The sequence below is a fragment of the Schistocerca americana genome, chromosome 3, assembly GCF_021461395.2.
Source record: "Schistocerca americana isolate TAMUIC-IGC-003095 chromosome 3, iqSchAmer2.1, whole genome shotgun sequence".
Classification (NCBI taxonomy): Eukaryota; Metazoa; Arthropoda; class Insecta; order Orthoptera; family Acrididae; genus Schistocerca; species Schistocerca americana.
In genome coordinates this window covers 561,137,920-561,146,651 of record NC_060121.1, presented here as the reverse complement: position 1 = coordinate 561,146,651, position 8,732 = coordinate 561,137,920, and the positions used below count along the sequence as shown (strand labels likewise).

Genomic DNA, 8,732 nt, shown 5'->3' with positions numbered 1-8,732 from the left:
ATGCATTGAAAGTAATGGTTTATGGTTATATAGAAGCGCAGAAGTTACACGATTAACTGATTCCTATTACTTATAAAATGCAATTTACATGTTGTAAGGACATTAAATACAGAATGGACTCATACTGAATGATGTGTTGTTCTGTTTAAGTGCAAAACAAAGAGAAGTCGTCGGTTTCCAGGTTCTCTTTCACACATTCATTTATGTTTCTTTCCCCACCAATGCTACCAATAGCACCGGTAATTCTACATTTTACTACGTTTTGTATCTACTGTACCAAAAACGCCGAACTGTAATTTTGGTAGACCGGAACTCTAATCCTATTCCTTCAGACATAGTGACACTTGCCTTGCAAGATGTACTGTGGATATGCGATAAGCGACTCCACCCACTGCTGTCCTCTCTACTAGTTCAAAATGGTTCAAATGGCTCTGAGCACTATGGGACTTAACATCTATGGTCATCAGTCCCCTATAACTTAGAACTACTTAAACCTAACTAACCTAAGGACATCACACAACATCCAGTCATCACGAGGCAGAGAAACTCCCTGACCCCGTTTCTACAAGTGCCAGCAGTTTTATGGAGTCTACCACTAACATAGTTAATAGTGAGATAAGTTCAGTAACTTTCCAGTCATTCATTAATTCAGCAACAAGTGACTACAACATGGTTAAATGGCTTTACAATTTGCTGTCAACGAGAGAAACCAGCATGATACTTCATTTACCTATCCAATCCCTTTCCCATATACATATTTCACCGACAAATTACAAATGAAGCACTTCTCAGGCATTGTACACATAACAGGAAAGTTTTACGTGAACGCTCACTTATCGAATCGTTTGCTCGCTCTTCACGTTGTTCATGACACTCTCCGCTACTACTGTACAAAAATCTGCCACTAGACGAATTTTTTCTCCCCAAACGACACATTTTTGTCTTCGTTGATTGGGATGTCGCTACAAAGTGTTAATTTGCTTCTGTAAAGTAATATTTGTGGTTTTCGGACTACGGGTATATCGAAAATTCACCTATGTCCTAGGTGGACCTAGTACGGGAGTTGTTGGGGGGGGGGGGGGGGGCGTGAGCCGAGGAGTGTCCATTGCACTGGGAGCTCGGTTTTATGTATTTTGGTGAGACAAACAGTCGAAAGAGTATGAAGCGAAAAGTGTTTTGGGCTAACGGCGGCGTTAAGGAAAGGTGGGCATCCAAGGTTTAGTGCGGTGCTGGTGGTCCCGAGCGTGGATAGCGAATGTGGACTGCAGAGAGACATCACAGAGAATAATTAGTTCGAAATAAGAGATTGGGAGTTCCATCTGGAACATAGCAAAGCGGAGAGACGCAATGTTTGCAGCGATAGCCCGGAACGGTACTTGCTGCATTTACGGGTAGGTGATACGAGTTTTGGTCTGTTGGCGGTCGAAGGTCACGTAATTTTCTGTTAAGGTACCAAAGCGTCCACGGGTGTTAACATATATTAAGTCTTATGTTTGACAGTGTGTTAAGGGAGGAGCTGCTAAACACCGCAGGTAAATAGAGAAGCTTGACTTTTAAGGTATATTCATCTCAGTATTTAATCTTTCCCCTCATCTTTTCAGGTATTTTCACTTACTTCCTGTTGTCACTATTTCTCTAGTGTGCGCTGATCGCTCAGCTATGGTGATGGACAAGACTGGGATATATCCAACCTGTAGTCGAGGACGTTTGGTTCTGAGATTGTTGGCACAGGAATGAAAATCGTAGCGAGGTGCATCGAACCAGTAAGGCTCTAGAAAACACAAATAAATAAAATGAAAATTATAGAGTTTTGCCGTTACTAACGCGATAAAAAATTACTTCATTCACGATGTAGACCTAATGGGATCTCTCCCTCCTTTCAGTCTGAGGAACCGTTGGTTTAAAAATAACATTTCCCGTAGCAAATGGATAGGAAGAGGCGGACCAGTTCTGTGTTTTCCACGTTCTACGTTGTACGATGGTCTGGGAGTCTTCCTGCTCATATTGTGCGAGGTTGCGTATCCAATCCAAGTGATGTTTGTGTACTATGAAGAGTTGTAAAAACTTGTTCAAACATGAAAATGGAGTATTTCTCGATCTAGGTCCCCGCAAATAATTTTACTCTTGTGTGAGTGTTTGTGTGTGGTTCGTGTCCTGAAATTAGGAGTGTATCTTTCCTGTAACACTCTCTGCAATGCTGAAGAATATTTTGTATTAATAAAATCCGTTATCACACAGTTAATCGATCCTTGTGCACCGCAAGCTTTTGTATATAACAAAAAACGTTGAAAGGAAGAAACTGGCAAAAAGAATAAGTAATAGGTATACACTATAACACAGGTGTTTGGGATTGCTCAGCGTCATATAAAAGTTCAAAGTTTATCAGTATCACTAATTATAAACATTATTCTATAGCACCATATGAAATGAAATAATCGTATGGCATTTTTGGCTGGGAGACCCAATCTGGGGTTCTTCGGTCACCTACTGCAAGTCATTTATTTAACGCCACTTCGGCTCCTTGCGCGAAGATGATGATGAAATGACGATGAGGACAACATAATGCCCAGTCCTTGAGCGGATATTATGGTCAACATGGCCGCGAGACGAACCCGGGCCCCTGCATTACAGTCTGCCATGCTCATCACTCATCTACGGATGCGCATGTATAGAACCATCTATGATTCTCGATTCCCTTCTTTTCCTTTTTCCACGCGAACCATGCTCTACTTGCCAACAATGCTGTGCTCGAAACTTACATTCTAAGAAATTTTCTCCTCAAATTAAGTACAATTTTTGAGTCCGCTACCTCTTTAAAGTGTTATTTTGATACAAAGGTGGAGTGCGAAAGAGTTCAAACCTGTTTTATACCGTTTGTAATCCGAGCACTTGGTTCTTGCTCTTTCGGTCATATTTTTTCCTATTTCCCTGAATAAGGTCTTCTAACGATCAGTTTTGCCGGATGCTTCACAGTTTTCCCGCATCCATTTCTCCTTAGGTTCCCCGATCTTCCTATATATTTTATTCCAAAGTGACTTAGATACCTGCCTTTTCCTGAAAATTTTTGTGTTTTCTCTTTCATCAATCAATTGTAGAATAGCTTCTGTTACTCAAGATCCTTCGTAGTTGCCTTCTTTCTATCTATACTTGCCTCAAAATTCTGTGATTGCCCTTTCAATGACGCGTTTTCTTGTTGGACTAAGTTGCCTATTGTGGAAATGATTACAGCAGTATCCAAAGCCTTAGAGAACTTCAGACGCCCATCGTTCCCGCGTTCCTCACTGGCACACTCAAATATTATAGTTGCTGAAATGTTCAAGGTCAATTTAGCCTCTCTTCGAATAGGTACCCGACTCACGCAGTTGTTCAACCAAACGGTGGAATTTGAAAATACTTTCGGCATGTTGATAATGATAATTATTTTAAACAGTTAGCCTTAAGAACTAAATTTTATAGGTGACGCAAAAATCTTATCACATCCTAGAGAATCAATGGTTATCCATTCAGTACTTGAGTAAAAGCTCTGTGCTCCGTATTCCAGGAAGGTGAGTGCCTCCCCCCCCCCCCCCCCCCTCTTTCTCAATTTGCTCAGGATTGTTTGTCGCCAATACATCTAGACTACTTTTGCTACAATTTATACTCCGTATGGGCTTCTAAGGTAGCAGGAAGTGCATTTAAATGAGTGCGACAACATTCTAGACCTCTTGGCGACAAACAGTCCTCAGCAAATTGATTACAGCATGACGAATAGAGGAATTAACAATCACAAGGTTTAGCAAATGTGTATTGAGCCTTGGTTATGTGGGAAAGTTTGTGGCCAGTCTTTTCTTACCGGGAGCTCGGCGGAAACCAGGTGGCCTTTGTTATGTATAGGCCTGGGGAGACTTAGAGCAGGGACCGAACTGGACAACTGCGCGATCGTTACGCATGGGTCGGGCAGTGGGCGCAAAGTGTTGGCCCGCCCGTATCGACCGGCCGGAAGCGACCACCTGCGACCCACCGCTTTAGCGCTCGTTAGCGGGGACTTGGCGCCCGTCGCGGCAGCATCGTCAGCTGGAGAGAGAGCAGGAAACGATTACAGGAAACACTTGTGGGATTTCACTGTTTGTGCAGATTCTGTGCAACCAAAGCCATAAATTAATGAAAAGCCACAAAATTAAGATGAAACGAATCACAAGGCTAGATTAAAAGATCTCCGTTAAGTTGCCGCCTAAAATTCGCATAAAATCCCAAGCTTTTAATTAAATGAAATGTGTGACAAGGGCCTCCCATCGGGTAGACCGTTCGCCTGGTGCAAGCCTTTCGATTTGACGCCACTTCGGCGACTTGCGCGTGATGACGATGATGGAGATGGTCATCGAAAGTTTGGGATTTTATCCGAATTTCTACATCTACATCTACATCCATACTCCGCAAGCCACCTGACGGTGTGTGGCGGAAGGTACCTTGAGTACCTCTATTGGTTCTCCCTTCTATTCCAGTCTCGTATTGTTCGTGGAAAGAAAGATTGGCGGTATGCCTCTGTGTGGGCTATAATCTCTCTGATTTTATCCTCATGGTCTCTTCGCGAGGTATACGTAGGAGGGAGCAACATACTGCTTGACTCCTGGGTGAAGGTATGTTCTCGAAACTTCAACAAAAGCCCGTACCGAGCTACTGAGTGTCTCTCCTGCAGAGTCTTCCACTGGAGTTTATCTATCATCTCCGAAACGCTTTCGCGATTACTAAATGATCCTGTAATGAAGCGTGCTGCTATCAACCCTATCTGGTACGTATCCCACACCGGTGAGCAGTATTCAAGTAGTGGGCGAACAAGTGTACTGTAACCTACTTCCTTTGTTTTCGGACTGCATTTCCTTAGGATCCTTCCAATGAATCTCAGTCTGTCATCTGCTTTACCGACGATTAATTTTATAAGGTCATTACATTTTATTACAATGAAATGAACACCCTTAGCTGCTTACAGGCGTTGACATACGTCAACGAGAACAGATGAAAATGTGTTCCCCGACCGGGACTCGAACCCGGGATCTTCTGCTTACATGGCAGACGCTCTATCCGTCTGAGCCACCGAGGCCACAGAGGATAGCGCGACTGTAGGGATTTCTCTGTGGCACGCCTCCCGCGAAACCCACATTCTCAACGTATTGTCCCACACTATATTCGTAGTGCCCCCGCCCATTATACTCATTACTCGCGGCGCGTTGCCTATTCCCGTAAGAGTTCGGGCACTGTTTGTGCATTCGCACAGAAGAAGAAGATGGTCAAGTGGCCGGTGAGCCTTAACTAAATATATATACTAAGATGGAATATGTTCTTTCGGACAAGTTCGAAAGAACAGATACCATCCTAGTATATATTACCCAGATAATTTATGGAATTAACTGCTTCCAGTTGCTGACCTGCTATATTGTAGCTAAATGATAAAAGATCTTTATTTCTATGTATTCGCAGCACATTACACTTGTCTACATTGAGATTCAGTTGCCATTACCTGCACCATGCGTCAATTCGTTGCAGATCCTCCTGCATTTCAGTACAATTTTCCATTGTTACAACCTCTCGATATACTACAGCGTCATCCGCAAAAAGCCTCAGCGAACTTCCGATGTTATTCAGAAGTTCACCCATATACATTGTCAATTGCAACGGTCCCGCGACACTCCCCTGCGGCACACCCGCCGAGGTAAAATCGTTTTAGTCAAGGCATCTGTAGTGATACAATTCATAGCCGTTTCAAATACGCATCCCGTTGTTGTACTAGTCCTACACAAATGCAGAACTAAAAGGAAAAGCAAACTTGAACGGAACACTATTCCTTTTTTTTTCTCTTAGAAAAACGACGTTGTAAGCAACAGCACTGCTGTGTATAATCTTAATCTCCGACAGCCCCTACGCACACTTGGTCCAGCTCATGAAAAGACACCTTGCTATGGCGTGGAAGGCTTTGTCACGCGCATCCACAACCTCGGCAACCGATAATCTTGGAGGTCACACAGATGCTCCTTTATCGGAGCATAAATGTGAGAATCGCTCGGAGCTAGTGAAGTACCTGCACGGTGGCTGTTCCAGCAGCTCAAAACAAAAGATTTTCAATGCACTAGATTGTTCTCCCAGCTGTGTGAGGGTGGAACCTTTTAAAAGCTTTCCGTTCTTCGTCTCAATTTTGGGTTTCGGATCTCGCAGTAATTCACAGCAACTATCACTATTCATTGTTTCACTTTCAGGAATGTAATTAATCAATCTTTCAGATTGTTACCTGAAGAAGCTCTGTCTTCGACCGTTTTTGTAGACCAATGTGTATGTTTCCACTCCTTGCTCCTCCGCTTCCTCTGTGGTCCCTCGTGATGGTTCCACAACTCATCAACTGTCTTCTCCGCCTTCAAAACACCTTAAATGTGATTTAGTCTTTCCAGAAAGTTTCTGGTTGTTTCGAAATGCTAAAACAAAATCTTACTCCATCGTAACCATTCAGAATTTTTATGCGGATGAACTTCGCTACATCACATATTAAATTACTACCCGATATCGGCCTATAATCGTTTTCAAATGCAGTTGCATCTGCGAAACGGGAATCGTTATGTTTAGTACGATTTGGGAAGAAATGGTTCATATGGCTTTGAGCACTATGGTACTTAACATCTGAGGTCATCAGTCCCCCAGAACTTAGATCAACTTAAACCTAACTAACCTAAGGACATCACACACATCCATGCCCGAGGCAGGATTTGAACCTACGACCGTAGCATTCACGCGATTCCAGACTGAAGAGCCTAGAGCCGCTAGGCCACAGCGGCCGGCACTTGGAAACAGCTACAATACTAGAAGCGGTAACTAAACTAGATAAATGCCAATGTGTCAAACGCGTAGTTCTTACCTTCTGAGAATATAAACTGTACAGTGAATTGCAGTTAGTATTTCATAGTCTGTATTATGATACACGAACAAGTTTCATGTAAGTTAGTGAAAATATAAATTGCGAGTCGCTGTAATTTTTGCAGAGTTGTATCATCACCAAGGAAATGTAAATAACTAAAAGAATTATATAAAGGTGTATTAAACCAAATCAAAATACTTTAAAATACGTCCTATATTACACGGCGATTTTTGAGCTGCTTTCACTCATGTTGCAGCCTAACGCCTTCCGGGAAAGAGGAAATTTTACCAGCGAAGGAATCGACAAATGGAGTATGAAATATTCAGTACTGGAGACAGTTCTCCGCTCGTTAAAGTCTGTTATTCTTTGGCAATGACGCGAATCGATGCCGTTAGGGCCGGGTACTTTTCGCCTTTGTCCCGTCTGGCGTTTTAGGCCTGCTATTCTTGCTACTGTTCACAACAAGGAACGTTTCGCTGTCCTTCCATTAGTTTTGTCCCCTTGTTATGACAATTCATTGTACAGCGCTGACGAGTGAAGCTGAACGTATGTTGTGAATGACATACGATACAGCCTTCTGTGGCCCACTAATACTGTTGTCTGTAGAGGCCATAGTAAATGAAGTAATTGATGAAATTTATGTATTTTGTGGACGTCCTGTTTTCTTCCCTTGTACATCTCAACCTGTTGCCTTGTATGAAAACGTTCTCCATTCCTCTTAGTTCTGCAACTAGCGTCTCTTGTCTAAGTATACAGATAATCTTTGACGTATACAGCGAACGTTGAGGCGAACGAATAAGCCGCAGTCACCGGCCACGGAGAAAGTGTTCGATAAGCGGTACGAATTTACCGACTTGAGTGTAGTGAAGTACTATGTTGTACATCAGATAATACGAACCCGCCGGCCGCGGTGGTCGAGCGGTTCTAGGCACTACAGTCTGGAACCGCGCGACCGCTACGGTCACAGGTTCGAATCCTGCCTCGGGCATAGATGTGTGTGATGTCCTTCGGTTAGTTTGGTTTAAGTAATTCTGAGTTCTAGGGGACTGATGACCTCAGAAGTTAAGTCCCATAGTGCTCAGAGCCATTTGAACCAATACGAACCCACTATTGATAATTTGTGAAAGATTCATCACACACTGAAATTGTAAATCATGAAAAGTAGTTTGTAATCTTTGTGATTACACACACACTTATTTCGGAAACCTTGTACGGTCCTCTGTGGATGTTTCGATTTATTTGCTGATTGTGATATATATATATATATATATATATATATATATATATATATATATATATATATATATATATATATATATATATATATATATATGAAACACAAGCAGTAACGTGCAATGTTAGGTACACTATTTCCCAATCGAATTTTAAGGTTTAGCACACTATTCCCCGGGATGGTTTCCCACGCAAATAAAGAAACAGATTCTTCGGTACAGGAGAGAATTTTCGCGTTCAACAATTCACGATTAAACTTATCAATGGTCAGCTCTCTTTCACCAGCGGAATCTTGTCGAGTTCAGAAAGTGAATTTACAAACAACGGACAATGGACAGATGAGAAATCAGCAAACAGAGAACGTGTGAATATTGGTTCCCGCCGTGTTTTCGGTTTCTCCAGATTGCCAGCCACGCCGTAAAGTAAAGTGATGAACTAATTAGTTACTCACGATACTGCTATAAAGTAAATAATACGCCTAAACATGTTAATTACATAGGTCAGACAGGAATGCCATAAACACAGTTAGCTGTACGGAAGGCGGAAATGTTAAAGTAATCTAAAGTCTTATGTCAGAATAATCCAGTCACAAATACTGTTCCAGCACACACGTTTAGTGCAT

General features: G+C 42.3%; 1 non-coding gene across 1 annotated transcript; it reads right to left on the bottom strand.

Annotated features, from left to right (window-relative positions):
* Positions 1 to 5,001: 5,001 nt before the first annotated feature.
* Positions 5,002 to 5,077, bottom strand: Trnat-ugu. The gene has a single exon. It is a non-coding gene; the product is annotated as a tRNA-Thr (tRNA).
* Positions 5,078 to 8,732: the final 3,655 nt, after the last annotated feature.